Raw genomic sequence first — 20231 nt, 5'->3', positions numbered from 1 at the left:
TATTAGAACAAAACAAAAAATTGAGTTAAAGCAAAAAATTTAAAAATATACTCTTGATTAAAAATAACAGTAACAGATCCACTGTATGTTAACATAGTTTGGAAATGAAAAATAGCTTATTCAAAACAAAAATTTATTGAAGTGGCATTATTTTATATTTTTGCAAATCTCTTTAGTGTCTAGCTTAAAAGAAGATACATAATTGGATTCTCTTATCTGCTTCTGCATTCATTCTGCTGTACGTTGTTTTGCTTGAAGAAAATGTCTCACTCAGATACATTGTAGGGAAGGAGAGGAGTTTTTAAGTCTCAGATAATAGCCATTATTTATTATTATGACAAGTGGTGTTTCTTAAAGGTAGTTTCGATCTGAAACCTGAAACCATGTCCATGAACATTGTATGCACTTAAGTCTATTGGTGTGTATTGCACTTTAAAAAAAAATTGAAGTATAATTGACATAACAGCTTCAGGTGTACAACATGATTCAGTGTTTTTTTTATATTGGAGAATGTTTACAGTAAGTCTAGTTAGCATCTGCCTGTGTATATAGTTTCTTGTGATGAGAACTTTTAGAGATCTACTCTACTGGCAACTTTTAAATATGCAATACAGTATTTTTAACTGTTGTCCCTATGCTGTATATTACACTGCCTGGCTTATTTTATAAATGGAAGTTGTATCTTTTACCATCTTTACCCATTTATTTTACCCCCTCCTCCCATATATAGCACTTTCAATGGATATTTTTACCCATGTGTGATTTTCTAATATGCCTCAGGATTTTGGAAATAATGATTCACTAAGTTATGCAGACTTTTCAGGTGTTCATATATTTTGTTATACAGTATTGTAAAATTAATATTATAAAGTTAATATCACTACTGATCTCATAAGAAAAGTCTTTTGGGAAGTTCTTGAGCTCATGGTGATAGGTGCCAGCTCAGCTGTGGCTCATGGCAGCTGGAAGGGTGATTGAGGTGCATTTCTGTGACCCAGTCTTGGGTTTCAGGGAAATGGGTTTAATGTTTACAAAGAAGTGCCATGTTGAAGGCCCTGAAAAAGGCATTTTATTGTCCTGCTTCCTTTTCCTAGTGTTAGCAAGTTTGATTAATTTTAAGGGGTACAGAGCTAGAAATACTTGACCTTTTCAAAGAAATTTGTTAACCCGAAGGAATTTCTGTGATGGAATGTTTGTGTACTTTTGAGCATGGCTGTTCTAAGTGCTTGGTTCACTCTCACAGATCTGGGTGGGAATCTCTAGAACCTGTTTCTGAGCCTTGTAATATACCACCCTCCATTCTGAAGATGGCCTTTACAAATGTCCTGTTAGACTCCTGGATCCGTTTTACCTCATGGAATTGTTTTCCTTCTTCACCAGTCTCTGCTCCTGTCTTCCCTTTTTTGAACTTTTAACGAAGTCTTTTACTAAGCTAGTATCTAGAGATGGAGGCTAAAGTGAATCTCTTGTCCCAAGTGGAGTGGATGAGACAGTCCGACCTATGGTTTCATGACTGGTGCTTCTAGGCTATGTGACAGAAACTGGACTGTCGTTATATAAAATTTTGTTAGTATTCTAAGGGATTGCTTCAACATATATCCAAGGATTACTTTGAAATCAGTCTTTTCCTCCCCTTATGCTATCTGCTTTTATAGAATTGTACTTTGAAAATTTGTGTTCAAATAAAATGCTGATTGTTGTCATCATTTATACTAGCAAACTTTTTGAGACACGCTGAAGGCCTGGTAAATTATGGGCTGGGCAAATTATGGGCTGTGTATGCATTGAAATACTATATAACCTTTTAAAAAGTTGCAAAACATCGACATTAAAACAGTCACATTTATTCTATGGAGCCAGTTAAAAATAGCATATATGATCAAATTTTATTTTAAAAAGTATATAGAAAAAGTGCTGGGTTATCAACAGTGTTCATAGGCTTATCTCTGGTTTCTGGTGAGAGTGGGTGATTTTCATTTTCTTTCTGTGCTGAATGATTTTTTTGTATGTACATTAACCATGTATCACTTTATCAGGAAAAAAGCTGTTTTTATTTTGTAAAATGAAACTAAGCTGAAATGTGCTCTCTGCAAGTTCCTCATTCAACAGACAACAAAGATTAAATTATATTATTTTAAGAGTGAAGAGTATTTGAAATACATTTGTAAATTTTCAACAGGAATCAAGGGAGAGAGGGCATTTTTTGGGTTAACTGTTAGTTAAGTAAAAATTTACCTGATTTTGAATTGTGTTCCCTAAGGATTCTGACTAAATTAATCTTTATTTTACTATTCTATCAATACTAGTGCCGATCTCCCCACATTTGTTTTCATGACACAGTTTAAAGTACTTTAAACTAGGTACCATTCTTTTTAAAAAGAAAACCTTATTTTTTATGATGCCTGTTGTTAGAGTTAACTTTTGAAAGTCCTTTGCCACCTTGTCCTTGCTGTCTTGGCTTTCCGCTGGGTCTGCAGCAGGGCTGAGCCAAAAATGGCTGCTGCTGCTGCAGCATGGGCGGGCATAGTGTAGGCTGTCTGCTGTGGTTCCTGTGACAAAGCAGCCGGCGAAAACTGGGGAGTGTGCCCAGGCTCAGGATTCTCTTGTGGAAGAGTTACTGTATTGCAGATTCCGCTGTTGGGAGGAAATGCCACTGTGTATCACGATTTATAGCCTTAGCAGGGGAACCACCCGTTCTCTGTAGGAGAAAAAAATCTTAGCGCATGCTGTCATTTGCTGACTGGATTAGCTGTTTCCAGAAAGCATCAAGGCTTACCGCTCTGTTTCAGTTGATAACAGAGAAGTGTCCAGAATGACAGTCAGTGATTCTGGTTTGGTGGGTGAATACTGAGTAGGTAGCATTTTTGTCGGGGACAGAGCGGGTAGTATAATGGAGGATTAAAAACGTCTGCGCCTATGTGCAGCTTGTGTGAGGAGTACTGTGAAACATCGCAAGTAAAACTAGTATGTTAAGGTGAGAGGTGGGGAGTGGTTTGAGTAGGGAATTGAAACTGCCCTATGTGCCGCTAAAGGCAGCCCTTAGGGTGATGCATTGCCTTTTGGATGGGGTGTGTTTGTGCCCGAGTTTCTGTCCTGCCTGTGACTAGAGATGGTCATGATGTAGGAACACTAGGATATGCTGCTTAGCAACCAGTAAGATAGGGTGTATCTGGATGGGCCGTGACACACTGCTTCATTCATTTCTCTCTTAATGTGATGAAAAGGCTTTTCTGCTTAAAAAAAATAAAAGCCTCTTTCCTCAGAAAAGCTGTATGTGATCATTGTAAAAAACACAGGAAAAAAGAAAAATATTAGCTCTATCACCCATTGATAATTAACATTAAAAAAAAGATTTTATTTATTTATTGTTTAGAGAGAGGGGAAGGAAGGGAGAAAGACAGGGAGAGGAACATCCATGTGTGAGAGAAACATCGATCGGTTGCCTCTCGCATGTCCTGATGTGAGGACCTGGCATGCAACCCAGGCATGTGCCCTGACTGGGAATTGAACTGACGACCTTTTGGTTTCTGGGATGATGCCCAACCCACTGAGCCACGCAGGCATGGCACTGTTAGCATTTTTGATATATTTCCGTGAAGGAATTTTTGTTTATATGTTACATATGTTGGCATTATATGTTATAAACGTATGCTGTAAACCATACAGTAAATGTATTATTTTTTCTATTTTAACATTTATATATTCCCATTTCAATACACATTTTGAGGGCTTTACTGGCTTTATAATACTTCTTTTTTTAAAAAAAGATTTTATTTATTCATTTTTAGAGAGAGGGGAAGGAAGGGGGAGAAGAGAAACAACAATGTGTGGTGGCCTCTCATGCATCCACTACCAGGGACCTGGCCTGCAAGCCAGGCATGTGCCCTGATTGGGAATCAAACTGGCGACCTTTTGGTTCACAGCTCATGCTCAATCCACTGAGTCACACCAGTCAGGGGCTTTATAATATTTCTGTATATGGGTGTACCACAATATACTTAAAAACACATCCCTTATTACCAGGTTAAGTTAACAATTTTGCTATTAAAAAAAATGCTGAAACTACCATCCTTGTGTATAACATTTTTCAATATTTCAGGTATTTCTTTAATAAAGTAAAAATTACTGGGTCAGTAGGTATGAACATTAGGATAATTGCTGTATGTTGCTGTTTTTTACCAGCATTAAATATTCTGTTTTTTCAATTTTTGTTAATTTGATAGGTGAAAATGATACACAATTTTAATATGCATTTCTTTTATTACTTACAAGGTTTAGTTTTCCCCCCATGTTTATTAGTTTTTAATTTTCTGTTTTGAAAATTATTTGTTCTTATCCTAGGCTCACAATTTACTTGAGATCTTAGTTTAGGCTCAAAACTTAGCAAAAGAATACAAATTTAAAATTTTATACCATCTGTAGAAATTTATTTCTGCCCTGGCTGGTGTGGCTCAGTGGATTGAGCATTGGGCTACAAACCAAAGGGTCACGGGTTCAATTCCCAGTCAGGGCACATGCCTAGGTTGCAGGCCAGGTCCCCAGTAGGGGTGTGTGAGAGGCAACTGCACATTGATGTTTCTCTCCCTCTTTCTCTCCCTTTCTTCCCCTCTCTCTAAAAATAAATAAATAAAATAAAAAACCCTTATACTTCTATATTATACATTTAAAAATACTAAAAATCCTCTTCACCCATTCCCATCGTTAGAGGTTGTCAGAGTTGACAGGTAAGCATGTCTGTTTTTACAGATCTTTTCATATGCATTTACAAATTGAGAGAGAGAGAAAGAAGAGAAGAAAAGGTAGAGGGTCGGGGAGAGGGAGAGAGGTGGAGATTTTTAGAGGATGGACTCAGGAATTGGATTCTGTGGTTCGTGTCCTAAGTGCTGGAAATGTGAAGTGTCCCGTAGATCACAGTCCCAAGCTCCCATGCAGTGTGGCGTTGCTGGGCCACACTGGAAGAACCATTCATTGTCTTGGGCCACACATTAAATTCACAGACAATAACGAAAACTGATGAGCAGAAAAATGGTTTTAAATAAATTTACGGTTTTGTGTTGGGCTGCATTCATAGCCATCCTGGGCCACATGTGGCCCGTGGGCTGGACACCCCTGGTAGTGGCTGTGTACCTTGGGAAAACAGTTTACCCTTTTTGTGCCCTGTGTCCTCATGTGTGGAAGGAGATAACTATAGACTAGAGCCTCACGTTGTTGTGAGGATTAGATCAGCCAGCACATATAAAGTGCTTACTGTTGTAGTACCTGGCTGGCACTTTGTGTTAAATAGTAATCCAGTAATAGCTGTTACTGTTATTATTATTAATTATTTATATTTGTAAGAAGAACATAACTGGGATTATACTGCACATGTTTAGTGACCACTTTTTCATGTATGTTTGCCATGTGAATAAATATAGACTGTTCTATAATTGTGTTCTCATTTATTTAACTCTTGCTATTGATGGATATTTGTGTAGTTTCCAGTGGGTTTTTTTTTTTTTTTTTTGTATTAAAATCTGTAGCATACGCCTTGGTACATATGTGCATTTTAGTAGGATGGAGTTGTACAGAATTAATATTCAAGACCTTTTTTTCCTGTCCTTATTTTTTGGTAGCAGTTTTATCGTATGACTCAAATATTATCTTTGGTTCTTTTTAGGTACAAATTAGAAATTTAAAAATATATTTTTCTGTTTCCTGCACTATCTCTCTCCCTCCAAAGTTGGTTCTTCCATCTTTGTTTTTTACTTTCTTCATGTCTGGTGATTGGTAGTTTCCATTCATATTTATGAATGAAGGATGAAGTGGATCAGGAGAGTTGGTTGGGTGCCCTGCAGTGAGTAATAGATGTCTCCAGAATTAAATGTTGCCTTTAAGTTTTGTGGGTGGAGCCTGACACCAAGGGCGGTATTAATTCCTTTATTTTTTCTTGCAGTAATTTTTAAAGTATTGCACATAAAAGAGAAAATAATTACTGTTAAGATAATTTACGTTAACAAGTTTATAATATAGTCAGCTTTTGATATATTCACATACTAATTTATGTTTTGTGGAGTTTCTCACGTACAATATTTTCCAAATATAGTTCAAGTATTTTTTGGGGTCTAAACAGATGCGATGAAGTAAAAAACCAAAAATTTCTTTTTCTTTTTTTAAGATTTTATTTATTTACTTTTAGAGAGAAGGGAAGGGAGGGAGAAGGAGAGGGAGAGCAACATCAGTGTGTGAGAGATAATATTGGTTGGTTGCCTTGCGCATGCCCCGAAGTGGGGACCTGGCCTGCAGCCCAGGCATGTGCCCTGACTATGAATCCAACAGGCCACCTTTCAGTTTGCAGGACAATGCCCAACCCACTAAGCCACACTAGCCAGGGCAAAAAATTTCTAAATATAATCCTGTCTCTATGGGATTTGCTAGCTTTTGAAGAATTGAGGTTTATTTTTGTATTACCATTATTGCAATTTTAGACTTTCTTGTTGAAATTAAAAATTCCTTGTGACTATTAATTTTTCTCATATTGAAGTCATTCTATGACAGCTATTGTTCTCCTCTTTAAAAAAATATTTTATTAACTTTTAGAGAAAGGGGAAGGGAGGGAGAAAGAGAGGAGAGAAACGTCAGTGGTCAGGAAATACATTGGTTGCCTCTCACATGTCCTCAACCTGGCCCTGAAACCCAGGCATGTGCCCTTACTGGGAATCGAACCAGAGTGACCCTTTGGTTCGCAGGCTGGCGCTCAGTCCACTGAGCCACACCAACCGGGGCCTTATTTTAAAAATGTGTATTCTATGTACACATTCATTGAATTTAACAAAGTTGTTAAATCATTCTCAAATTGATGGGCCAGGTAACTATACTTTAAAGCACCTTGTTTTCTCCTTGGATGATGTTAAAGTGTTGTTGTTGTTGGTTTTTATTTTGTAATGCTAACAACTCTCTTTTGCTCTTAATTCCTTAGCTGAAGAGCTCAATTGAAGCTTCAAAGCTTTCATAAAATAAGGAAGTAATTAACCATGCTGTCAGTCCTAACCCTGAACATGTCTGCTTTTCTCAGATACCATTTTGTGGTTTATAGATTAGTCTCATTTTCTTTTTTTAAAATTTTTTTATTTATTGATTTTTTTAGAGAGAGAGAGGAAAGGAGAGAGAGAGAGACATTGATTTGTTGTTCCACTCGCTTATGCATTAATTGGCTGATTGTTGTATGTGCCCTGACTGGAGATGGAACCCATGACCTTGGCACAGGACAATGCTCTAACCAAGTGAGCTACCTGGCCAGTGTCGTTGAGTCTCATTTTCAAATGGCAGTCTTCACATCACCTATTACTAAAAACAGCTTTTCTGTTATTTTTATCTTTTTATAACCTGCATAAATAAATCTGATGCTATTGAGATGTTAATTTTAGTGAGAGGAAGGACATTTTATTGTTTTTTATTCTGCTCTTATTTTAGTTCATTGCCATCTTTCCAGTTGGAAAAACAGTTTGGTAACTGTTTTGGCATTGTGTTGGTTATCCACAAATGTCTAGAGAACATTCTACCTTCCTGACAAAGATACATTGTGATACACTCTTGATGAGAACAGCCATTGTAAAACAAACTGGGAGAGTGTTTAAGAATTGGAGAAATATTAATTTTTTTTAAGTCATTGGTTGAAGTTAGGTGACATTTTCATTAGACTTGAGTGACCCAAGTAAATAATCTTTCACTTTTCTAATGGAAGAAAATGCCATGTTTTAAAATAAAATCTATTGATTTTTTTAGAGGGAGATAGAGAAACATTGATTTGTTGTTCCACTTAATTATGCATTCATTGGTTGCTTTTGTATGTGCCCTGACCAGAGATTAAATGTGCAACCTTTGGGTATCGGGATGGCACCCTAACCAACCAAGCTACCTGGCCAAGGCCAAGAAAATGCTGTCTTTTTTTTTCTTTTTTTAAAGATTTTTTTTTATTTTTAGAGAGGGGGAAGGGAGAGAGAAAGAGAGGGAGAGAAACATCAATGTGTGGTTGCCTCTCACACGCCCCCTACTAGGGACCTGGCCCATAACCCAGGCATGTGCCCTAGACTGGGAATTGAACCAACGACCCTTTGGTTTGCAGGCTGGCACTCAACCCACTGAGCCACACCAGCCAGGGCAGAACATGCTGTCTTAATTAGCATAATTATACGGATGTGGCAAGGCCAGGATAGTGGTAGTCAATCTTGGATGCTCATTGGAGTCAGTCTTTCAATTTAAAAAATATGCAGACATTTTCTGAATCAGATTTTGCAGTTGGGCTTTTAGATATGCAACTAAATTTAAGACTGTTGGCATCAAATTAGAATGATTTAGTGTGAGTTAATTAGGTCTTGCATATTATATAAGGGGCATTAAATTAGTATTTGCTTGTTTGGACAGTACCTTTTCTGAGAGCTTTGAGTACTAACCTAGTACAATGCTTGTTGGATTTACAGTCTATTCCTTGTTAAGTTTCTTGATCTATAATGATGAAGACATGAATGATTCTTTTACTTCCCAGTGGAAATGTCCTTTAAATTTCTAGATTAATACTTGAAGTGGGGTTTGGAAAATGACTAGAGGAAGATGTTCTTTCAAGGTAGGTGAGTTCTGGGACCTGGTACAGTGCACTTGCACCTGACATACTCTTAGAATTTGAATATTTTATTACCAGTATCTAATTAGTCAAGTTGACAGACTAATGGACACTGACAGCCTTTTGTCCGTTTTCTTTCCTGTTATGCAGTTTATTTTCTTCTTTAAAAAATATTTATTTATTTTTAGAGGGAGGGGAAGGGAGGGAGATTGAGAGGGAGAGAAACATCGATGTGTGAGAGAACCATCCATCTGTTGCCTCTCAAACCAGGGACCTGGCCTGCAACCCATCGAACTGGTGACCTTTTGGATGATACCCAACCCACTGAGCCGTACCAGTCAGGGTTTCTCCTTTTTTTTTTTTTGAAGTGAACTTTTTAAAGTCAGCAAAGTTTCTTGTGTGCAAATGAGCAAGTCATAGTTCTGCTTCTGTTGTTATTATCAAGGATTATTAGGATTACTGTAAGCCTCCTAAAATATTTTTTAAAAGATGTGTGCTGCAGAAGTAAATGTGTTAACATATTCTTTAGTGTGTAATGAAAGGGTTCCTTGATTTTAATCTGAATTTTTTCACTAGTTAGCATGTTACCAGATCCTGAGCCATTGTGGCACTCAGAGGTTATAAGGGACTCAAGCTTCCTTTATATTTAAAAAAATTTTTAAATTACAGTTGACATTTCATATTTTATATTAGTTTTAGCTGTATAGCATAGTGTTTAAGTGACTAGACAACTACATAATTAACGAAGTGATTTCCCCATAATTCTAATACCCAACTGGCACCATATATAGTTACTATAATATTACTGACCATATTCCCTATGCTGTACTTTACATCCCTTGATTATTTCGTAACTACCAATTTGTACTTCTTAATCCCATCACCTTTTTTACCTAGCCCTCCAACTCCCCTCCCATCTGGCAACCCCCAGTATGTTTTCTGTATCTGTATGAGTCTTTTTGTTTTGTTTGTTCTTTTATTTTACTCTTTAGATTATCCATGTGAAATCATGTGGTATTTGTCTTTCTGTCTGGCTTATTTCATTTAGCATGATACCCCCTAGGTCCATCCGTGTTGCACAAGTTGTAAGATTTCATTCTTTTTATGTCCCAGTAATAATATTCCATTGTACATATGTACCACATCTTTTTTTTTTGACACACCAATATGTATTTATTTAATACATTTATCACAGTGGTTCAACCAGAGAGTTTAAAAACCGGAAACAAAAACAAATATGACACCACACCTGAAGATACTGAGTCATATACAGAATTCAAGGCAAGGACAGGCCAATTGGGGGGGGGAAAGACAGCACAAGGAAAGAGGCCGCACAGCCCCCCGGGCAGGATTCTTGGCTGGAGACCCACTCTGTACAGGTTTCTTGCAGATGCTTGTTGAAGGCGGTGGGGCTTTTCCAGAGCTCACAGCATGTGTGTTCAAGGGGCTATCAATGTTGAGTTCTCCTAGCAGGCTCTGGATAGGGAGAGTGGGATGATCCTGACATCATACAGGACAGACCAGTTGTCCTTCAGGATGTTCAGGCAGATGTTACCCTGGGTGTTCATGTTGGGGTGGTTAGCAGAGTGTAAGGAATTTTGCCTTTGGTGTGTTGTATGCGCAGCCACTGGGAAACTCTGGGGGGACCTGAATACCTCAGATCTTCATATCCTGTGCCAGCTGCTCCATGGATGGTTTCTACCCACTCGAGAAGGTTGTCTGATTCAGGAAAGGTAGAAATTCCTTTGTCATCAGACATCATGAGCATCATCAGCTCCTGCAGTAACCTCTTGCTTGTGGGACCTGGGCAGCGCCCCTCCTGGGCTCACCTCCTATGTGAGCAGTGGCGATGCTGGCTGCTGGGTTGCACTTCTGGAAGTCCATCTGGGCAGCGCTGGCAGGGGCACAGGAATTCCGAGAACACGACTGTAACTGCTGTACCACATCTTCTTTATCCAACGGCCAGTCTGCTGATGGGCACTTGGGTTGCTTCTGTATCTTGGCTATTCTGAATAACGCTGCATTGAACATAGGGGTGCGTATGTTCTTTCAAATTACTGTTTTGTATTTCTGTGGATATGTATCCAGAAATGGAATTGCTGCATAGTAAGGTAGTTCCAGTTTTAATTTTTTGAGGAACCTCCATACTGTTTTCCATAGTAGTTGCAGCAGTTTGCAATCCCACCAACAGTGCACGAGTGTTCCTCCTCCTTCACATCCTTACCAGCATTTGTTTGTTGATTTATTGATGATGGCCATTCTGATAGGTGTGAGATGATATCTCATTGTGGTTTTAATTTGAATTTCTCTGGTGATTAGTGACGTTGAGCAGCAAGCTTATATCTTTCGAGCATGCCCTTTGTCTGTCAAGTGAACTTCCTGGTCCAAGAGGGCTGCTTTGGATCTAGCTTACGTTTGTGTTCTAGTTAACAGGAAGGGGAATGGGGAGGACAAAGAGATGCTTCCCCTCTTAAAGGTCACTTGACAGAAGATTCATATGTCACTTTATTGAGGAGAGAGGAGGCACAAAAATTGGGGGGCAACTAGCAGTCTCTGGCGCATGGGATTTTTATGAGGATGTGCCCGTCAGAATGATGGGCTTACAGTGGGTACTTTGTCAGTGGTAATTTGTTTTAAAATTTAGAATTTTAAGCACTTTTTGCCTAGTTCTTTGCTTTGTGGTATGCAGCCTGGAGCTTTAAGGAAGAGAGGGTGACAGCTATTCCTGCTGAGACAAACAGCCTCTTTCTAAATTAGCTTTAATCTTTCTGAGCACACAGATAACTCACATGAGACAGTTAAACAGCAATTCATTAAAACTAAAACAAAAGAAGTCTGTTATGTATTTGCTAGCCGAAGGTAGTGAATGAAGTAGGTTTCTTAAGATGTAGTTTGGGCTAAATGCTTCTTATACCAGCCTGCACACCCACATGTAGAAGAATTTTAAACAGTGTAATTGAGTCATAACCTAAATAATAGAATTATATTTTAATAGTACATTATATTCAACTTTAAGACACCCAGTAATTCACCACTAAAATCTTTGTTAGATATGTCAAAGAATGAGAAATCCCTAGTAATGAACTAAGAAAATAGTGGAAGTGAATATAGGGTGAATAAGAGATTTTCAGCTATTTGTTCTCCCTACATCCAAGTTCATTACTGTAAAATTGGTAACTCTGGTATGTTTGCATTTTAATGTTAATATTTTTGAAATATATTCCATTTAACTTGTCTGAGTAGATAGGAACATTGGAATAAATTATAGAAATAAACATGGAAGATAAAAAATATATATGAAAAGAAATATTTCTGTGGTACTTTCTCTTTTATATTATTATAAAAGTTATTGTTTGACATAGTGAAAGAAGATTCAGCTCTAGATTTGGTATTTTCTGTTTTCATAATGGAGCAGATTTAAAAGCTTTCTTGTATCTTTAGGTATAAGAAATTAGATATATAAAAATCCCTACCTACAAAGGAGGATTTATGCCCTCTGAAAAATAAAATTCAGGATTTACCTAAGAATTTGAGGCTTGAGGACACCTCAAGCTACATAAGTATTATGTTAGAACGATGTATTTGTTGGTCTTTCTCTGTTTTAATAACATTTTAGGATTTGTTACATTGAATTTCCTTTTTCTTTTTTTTTAAGGTTTTATTTATTTATTTTTAGGCGGGGGTAAGGGAGGGAGAGAAAGAGGGAGAGAAACATCAGTGTGTGGGTGCCTCTCGAATTCCCCCTACTGGGGACCCATGCATGCGCCCTGACTGGGAATCAAGCCAGCAACCCTTTGGTTCACAGGCCAGCACTCAATCCACTGAGCCACACCAGCCAGGGCTGCTTTTTCTTTTAATGAGAAAACTTAAATATTCCTTTATTCTATGTTCTTATTTATAATTCATGATGATGAAAATCTCTTTTAAGAAGTAGAAATGCTCCTACTTCAGTTTTCATTCAAATAACATTTCAGGATGACAGAAGTGATTTTATTAGAGAAGCAAATTATTTTTTTCCTCTTCATTTCACTTTCAGTGTTTGTGTTCTGACATTGTCATTGGAACTATGTTTCCATGGAAAATAATTAGTAAATATTTCTGCTTTCAGTTTTAGTTACCTATATTTGTGGCTTAATTGAAATCTGTTCTAGTAGGAATAAATTATTTTGACTATGGGAGTAATTTATGTGATTATATTATGTAAAGAAAAAGTAAATTGCCAATGAAGCATTTAAATGATAAATTAGGACTTGTAAGGAGAAACTAAGGGTCTCTTAAAAAAGACAAAACTTTGATATCTAACTTAGAGATTCTTGAGTTTTTACCAGTGCTTTTCATTCTCTTTTAATTGTAGATTATTTTGATATTTTGGATAATAACACTGTAATTTTGGGCAAAACATACAACTTTCCTAGCTTTCCATGCACCCTTTTTCTTTTTCCTTACCTGCTTGGTCTGCTTCTAACACCTATTCTTTTCAGGGTTATTTTACTTCTCAGCCTCTTCCTCCATAAAATTGATTAACTAGACTGAGTTAACTCCAAGGTCCTGTTTGAACTTTTTGTTTAACTAGCCCATGATTAGGGCAGAAACAGTCCCATATCTTTAAAAAATATCTTTGTAGCAATAAGCAGCAGCCCTTATTGCTACTGATGGCTTTCATTCAGGCACATCAGGGAATTCTGAGGGGAAAATCTTAGTGATAAAGAATTATCAGAGAAGTTTGAAATGTAATTGATATGAGAGACAGTCTTGCAGAAGAACTTTCTTTGATTGTATTGGTTATTGTTTGGTGTACATTTAAAAACTTTTTAAAAAAAGATTTTATGTATTTATTTTTAGAGTGATGGGAAGGGAGGGAGAGAAACACTGATGTGTGAGAGATCAATTAACTGGTTGCCTCTCACACGCCCCCAGCCAGGGACCTGGCCTGCAACCCAGGCATGTGCCCTGACCAGGAACTGAACCAGCAACCTTGTGGTTCACAGGTCAGTGTTCAGTCCACTGAGCCAAACCAGCCAGGGTTAAAAAAATTTTTTTTCTTCTAACTTTTTCTCTCTCAGCATAATAATCCTGTTAGGAAAATGTGTGAATTAGTAAGCTATTCAGGTTCTCCCAGCATCAAGGGACACTCCAGACCAGCATTGTCCAACAGAACTTTCTGCGATGATGAAAACGTTTTCTCTGTCTCCATTGTCCAATATGGCAGCCACTAGCCATGTGTGGCATTGAGTACTTCAAATGTGGTGAGTGAGATTGAGGAACTAAATTGTTAAATTTTATTGTATTTAAAAATTTTTTATTTAATTTTAATTAACTTAAATTTATATTTAAATAGCTGCATGTGGCTAGTGCTTGCCATATTGGACAGCATAGTTCCAGATTATCCATTCAATCAGCAAATATTTTTTTGAACACTCAGTGATATGGTTTAGCATTGTATTAGGTGCCAGAGATACTAGGATCCAGCAGTATGGTAGAGACAAGGAGATAAATGTAATACAGAGTGATAGTTTCTGTATTAAATCAAAGCACAGGGTTGCACAGTAGCATAGTTACCAGTTCTCACCTAATCCAGGCTGAGGGTGGTTCACATTAGGTATGTTCTTATGTGAAAAGTCTGACGTTAAATATGTCCTTGTATTGTACACAGGTAGCAAACTTGAGTCAGTTTTTACGGTTACAACATTGCCAAGGGATATGGAACCATTTTGCCATTGTTTTTAAGTGTTTGGGGTCAGCTTTAGTATATCTCTGATTTAACTCTGGACCTTGCATATAGAATTGATAGGTCTTCATTCGCTTGTGATGAGATTAATTTTATTTCTTTCGTGAAAATATGTACAATAGAACCATAAATCGTCAATGCTACAGTTTGACTAAAGTGGTTACTTTTCATTGGGATACAGTTCAGGGCAGTTTCTGAGGTCATGTCTTGACCTTAAATACCATTTTGTTTGTTACAAAGTACTAGAAAAGAGACTGCCTTGGTTCTGTGATTCTTGGCCATATACATTGTGGAGATTCTTAGGGTCAAACTTTGAGGGTTTTGGATTAAGTTCTAGAGATGAGGGGATGCCTGGTCAGGTCTTAAGGCCTCTGGATGTCCCTTTGGTTTGATTTCTTCAGAACCTTCTCAACCATGTAAATGTTGGCTTGGGGAAGGAGGGCATTAGGAACTCTGTCTTTTCCTCTGAGTGAATTTGTGCATTTCTTGCTGTTACTCTGCTCATTGTTTTCCTTGAGGTCACTCGTGAGGAATTCCAGTCAGTGTGATGCACATACCTAATGGATTAATTTCATGACTTCTCTCTAGACCCTGAAGAACTTTAACTTTTATCTTCAGGGGACAGATTATACAAGTGTAAACGCACAGGCAGTTTAAATGGATTGCATTAATCAGTAAATAACTTGTTCTTAGGCTGTTTTGAAGTTTATTTTACTGTAATTCTTATAAAAAGAGCTTGGGTTTGAGTGTGTTGGTATGGTTTTGGTGAACTGTCTGGTACACTGGGCTATTTCTGGTATAATTCAGTGTAATGGAAGGGGGAACAATTTTACTACGTATTAATCTAAAAAACCAGAGTTTGTGGTTTATTGATTTGAGAGAGGGAGATAGACAGACGTTGATTTTTCTTCTTCACTTATTTATGCATTTATTGGTTAATTGTTGCATATGCCCTGACCAGGGATTGAATCTGCAACTATGGCATATCAGGATGTTGCTCTAACCAACTGAGCTACCTGGCCAGGGTGTTTGTTACGCAGCAGCTGAATGAGCGATTGGAGGGGACATAAAGCACGGCCCCTGCCATTACAGTCTAATAAACAACTTAACAAAAGGGAGACACGTCTCACACATTGACCCAGCATTCCTTAGCCCAGTGTGATAAGATTGCCAGGTGTTCAGAACTTCACAAACAAAACTAATAGCGCAGGAGGAAGGGAGCCCTTGAAATTCTGTGTGTATCATCTTCACTAGCTAGGAAGGAAAGCCTTTATAAGTGTCCCAAGTTCTGGAAGGGAGAGGAGGAGGGGGAACTTAGAAACTGACTAAAGTATATAACTCTTGAGCCCCAGTAGCTGGTACACTCAGATTAGCTGAGTGCCCACTTCTAGCCAGGTGCTCGTGTATAGAACAAACTTACTAACAATTTTATTTCCTTTCTACATGGGGCATTCAGACTAGCCAGGTGCCTGCTTGCAGCTTTGTGCTCACATGTGTTTCATAAATAAATTTGCTGTCTCATTTCCACTCTGCCTGTTGTCTCTCGCCTGAATTCTTCTCTTGTGAGCCAGACAAGAACCGAGGAGAGGCAGCCCCCTGACTGGGGTCTCCCTGGTAACAAGTTTGTGTTTTTAATTTGTTGGATTAATGAGTGTCATTGTCAGGCCATAAATACATACCCCAGGTAATTAGAATTCTGACAGTGTAGATTTTTTTCATTCTAGGAAGTTTCCTTGTAAGCATCTTTGTGGTAGACATTTTGACTGCAAGCATTTTTGCCACACACATTTTTTACTGCATAACTAATTGACCATAGACAATTTTGCTGCAAAAAAGATAAAATTACAAAAATAAAAGAGGGACATTAAAAAGGACATTACAAAATTAAAAGGACTTTACTTTGAAATAAAAAACATTTAAATACATTTAAAATGTGTTTAGATTTATGGCAATGCTGCAGAAATAACTGATTTTATTTTGTGGATTGAACCTAAGCACTTGTCTCCGTGCTATGGGAGATGTGGGTTCAACTCCGCACTCTCAAAGAGAGCCCTTGGCGCCTCTTCCTCTCCCCAGTGTAGTGTGTTTCAAAATAAGAAAACAACTTGGGGCAAACAGTAATCTGGGAGAAACGCTAACTGGTTTAAGACCATCGCCCCCATGTTTACTTGTTACCGCATGGGCAATCACGAGGGCTAGCGAAGATTTACATAGATAAAATGGGAGCGACTGCAAGAACTTTGTCAGTGGAGAGAGGAATCCAAACCAGACAAATCCAGACTGTCAGTGAGTTATTTTATCTTTTTTTTATGGCAAAATTGCCTATGGCCAGTAAGTTATGCAGTGAGGATCCTTGCAGTAAAGATGTTTATGGCAAAGACGCTATTTCGAAAGTGCTGGACATCCTTTTGTTTATCCCTTCATTTTTTTTTTTAAGATTTTATTTATTTTTAGAGAGGGGACGAGAGGAAGAAGGAAAGGGAGAGAAACATTTGCATGCCCCTTTACTGGTGACCTGGCCCATAACCCAGGCATGTGCCCTGACTGGGAATCAAACCGGTGACTCTTTGGTTCGCAGGCTGGCACTCAGTCCACTGAGCCACACCAACCAGGACTATCCCTTCATTTTTGATTTTTAAAAAGATTGAATTTGGATTTGGTTACAGATTAGCTTGGCTAATATCTTTAAAATGTTCATCTAAGATTCAGATTCAAGTAGATTCAAGTAAAACTTAATGAATACTTTTGAGGGACATTGTGTTCAGTTTTGATCATTTATAGATCATTTGTCCAGTAGAATGTATGAGCCATTGCTATAATTTTAGATTTTTTAGTAGCCATGTTAAAAAAGTAAAAAGAAAGATAAAATTAATTTTAATAATATATTCAGCCCAGTGTATCATTATAATACTGATTGGTGAGATACTGTATTTTACATTTTTTCTTTATACTAAGCCTGTGCACTTTAGTATTTATGTTACACTTAAAGCACATCTCACCTGATTTCTCTCTTTCATCAGAGGCAACTTACCCTGAATTTGGGATTTTTTTAGTCTAATATATTTCTTTATATATTTACTGCATATTTATATTTGAGTTGTCCAAATCTTTTCAGAATATATTAGAATTATTAAATTGCAGTTAGTATGTGTGTATTTTTTCAGCCTGTGAGTTATTTTCTGAGCTTCCAATTTCGTATTTCTGGATAGAGTTATTAAGTCTTATTTTGACTGAGAAATAGGAACATTTAGTTTAAAAGAGCTAATCTAAGTGTTATTAACCAATATTTTGAACTCTTAAGATTTTTACCTGCTAAAAGGCAGGGATAAGATCATCTTACATTTTTTCCTCAGTGAGGTAAAATTCTTATGTGAGGCTATTAAATATGGGCCGTTCACTGGTAATATGCATAAGCATAGAAGCAAGTGACATTGAAATCCACAGTGGAAATCTACAAATACAATTCAAGAACTGGGGATATGCATAGGATAATACATCATGATCTTTAAGGATCTAAATTCTGATATCTCTTACCTGTGAATGAAAACAGTAGTGCTTATGTTGTTCGGATAATGAGGAGGACTAGAGTATAACAGTACCTTGAACCGTCCTGGGTGCTTTATTATCAGCATACCAGATATTTTTCAAATCCTAGTATTTGTGGCCTTTGGGTTTAAACAGCTGTGTGAAAGCCTGGTCGTTTATTAGCCTCTTTTTTAACTGTAGGAGAAGATGGTGGAATGGACTATGTAAGCTAGAAGCGGTTCCGTTTATATTTTTAGTACTCTGAAAGGTAGGTCTATTGTTGAAGGTAAGGCTACGCACTTCTTGGTCGCCGTGTTCACTTTCCTATAAGTAGCAGTGATACTATAAACTAGTATGGCACAGACACCAACCATGAAGAAAGAAGGGTTTGTGCTTGACTGTAACCCCGTCTGTAAAGAGCAATATTATTTAACCCTGGTAAATTATCATTTTTTGTTTAATAGGATTTTCCCATCTGAAAGAAAAATAAATGTTCCAAATGGACAATTTGGAAGCTTTAGAAGATGTGAGGAAGAAAAATCAACTATAATTCCATTGTACAGAGAAACCTTTGTTCAGTATTAAAACCCCCTAGGTTTATTTCATTCTCTTTTAATTGTGTCAGTTCTTCCATAGTATTCCAAGCCATAGGTTGGGTGAGCAGTATCAGAGTTAACAGGAAGGGTTTAAGAAGGATGTTTAGGAGATGATAAAACTTTACTGGGTGCCTTTTAAATGTAAACGAGCCCTGGCTGGGCAGCTCTGTTGGTTAGAGCATCATCCCCAATGTGCCAAGGCTGTGGGTTCGGTCTCTGGTCAGTGTTCATACAAGAAGCAGCCAATGAATACATAGAAATGAGTGGATCAACAAGTCATGTCCTTCCCTCCCTCCCTCCCTCCCTCTAGAATCAGTTAAAAGAAAAGGTATTAAGTGTAAGAAGAAATATTTTTTACTTGTACTGGCAGATCTTGTGGAATGAATTATATAATGTATAAGATGTCTATTTTTGTAAAAGATTTTATTTGTTTATTTTTAGAGAGAGGGGAAGGGAGAGAGGGAGAGAAGCATTGATGTGTAAGAGAAATGATCAGTTGCCTCTCGCACACCCCCAACTGGGAACCTGGCCCACAACCCAGGCATGTGCCCTGACCAGGAATTGAACCAGCAATCCACTGAGCCACACCAGCCAGGGTGTAAGGTGTCTATTTTTAATATAGATAATTGTCTTCGCCTGTAATATTTCTTTCTTTAATGTATTTATGTACTTTTTTTCACATTCTCTGCAGAAGAGCTGGGTAATTTTGTACAATAGAAGATGCTAGATATAATGCAGATGTTTTTGAGATAGTTGCTGTTTGAATCTCAGCATTCTCAAAATAAGCCATTAACATATTATTGCTAGGAGGACAGGATGGTCTTATGCATAGGTAGGGTTAAGAAATTCAACAAACACTTACCGTATACCAGCTATGTCCCAAGCCTTGTATTAAGAGCTGAGTAAGGATAGAGCAGAAAATAAAAAAATAAGCCTTGTTTGCTCTGGCTAATGTGGCTCAGTGGATTGAGTGCTGGCCTGCAAACCAAAGGGTCTCTGGTTCGATTCCCATTCAGGGCACATGCCTGGATTGCGGGCCAGGTCCCCAGTAGGGGGTGCATGAGAGGCAACACACATTGATGTTTCTCTCCCTCTCTTTCTCCTTCCCTTTTCCTCTCTCTAAAATAAATAAATATAATCTTTAAAAACAGAAAGCCCTGGTTTCACAAAATCTATATTGTAGCAGGGATGGAAAGATAGTACCAAATGTGTAAGTTCATATGATGATAAACTGCTTTGTGGAAAAATAATGCAGGATATAAGAGGAAATTTGAACAGATTAAATGAAGGAAGTAGATCATGAAGTTGTGGGTGTCACCTGACCAGTTCTGTGCAGGTGCTGGCCCTGTCGCAGCACATTCTGGGACCTCCAGGTTCTTGACTTGTGCAGGAAGAATTTCAAGGATGAGTGACAGTGAAAGCAGGTTTCCTCAGGTAGAGACAGAGAGGCTAGGACTTGCTGCTGTAAAAGAAGCAAAAGTACACGTCCGAGTGGATGTGGTCCAACTCAGCAAGTGAGTTGTGCACAGTGAGTGGTCAGTGGTTCTTGGGATTTTGCGTGTTTTCAGTTTTTGAACTTTGCGGAGCCCAATTCTGACTCTGCCTTCTGGTTAGGAGGGGTTCTTGTTCCTAATACGGGCTGTTCCAGAAGTGTCATGGCATCAGTCCCCCTCAGTCCCCCTTCTACTTGTGGTGTCAGTTTTCATCATAATGGAGGTAGATTGGGGTCATTTTCTGGTCAATTTTTTCTTCTTGTTGGGTCGATTTGGTTTTTGCTAGTTTTCCC

General features: G+C 37.8%; 1 protein-coding gene and 1 pseudogene across 4 annotated transcripts in view; one reads left to right on the top strand and one right to left on the bottom strand.

Annotated features, from left to right (window-relative positions):
• The window catches only part of EIF4G3 (eukaryotic translation initiation factor 4 gamma 3), a 271653-nt gene that overhangs the window by 18343 nt on the left and 233079 nt on the right, over nucleotides 1–20231 (top strand). The gene's annotated exons all lie outside the window — the stretch shown is intronic.
• Nucleotides 9873–12283, bottom strand: LOC128780543 (ubiquitin-conjugating enzyme E2 C pseudogene; annotated as a pseudogene).

This window comes from Desmodus rotundus, chromosome 3 (genome assembly GCF_022682495.2).
Source record: "Desmodus rotundus isolate HL8 chromosome 3, HLdesRot8A.1, whole genome shotgun sequence".
NCBI classification, from domain to species: Eukaryota; Metazoa; Chordata; class Mammalia; order Chiroptera; family Phyllostomidae; genus Desmodus; species Desmodus rotundus.
The sequence above is the reverse complement of the archived record's forward strand: the minus strand, read 5'-3'. Positions and strand labels throughout refer to the sequence as shown.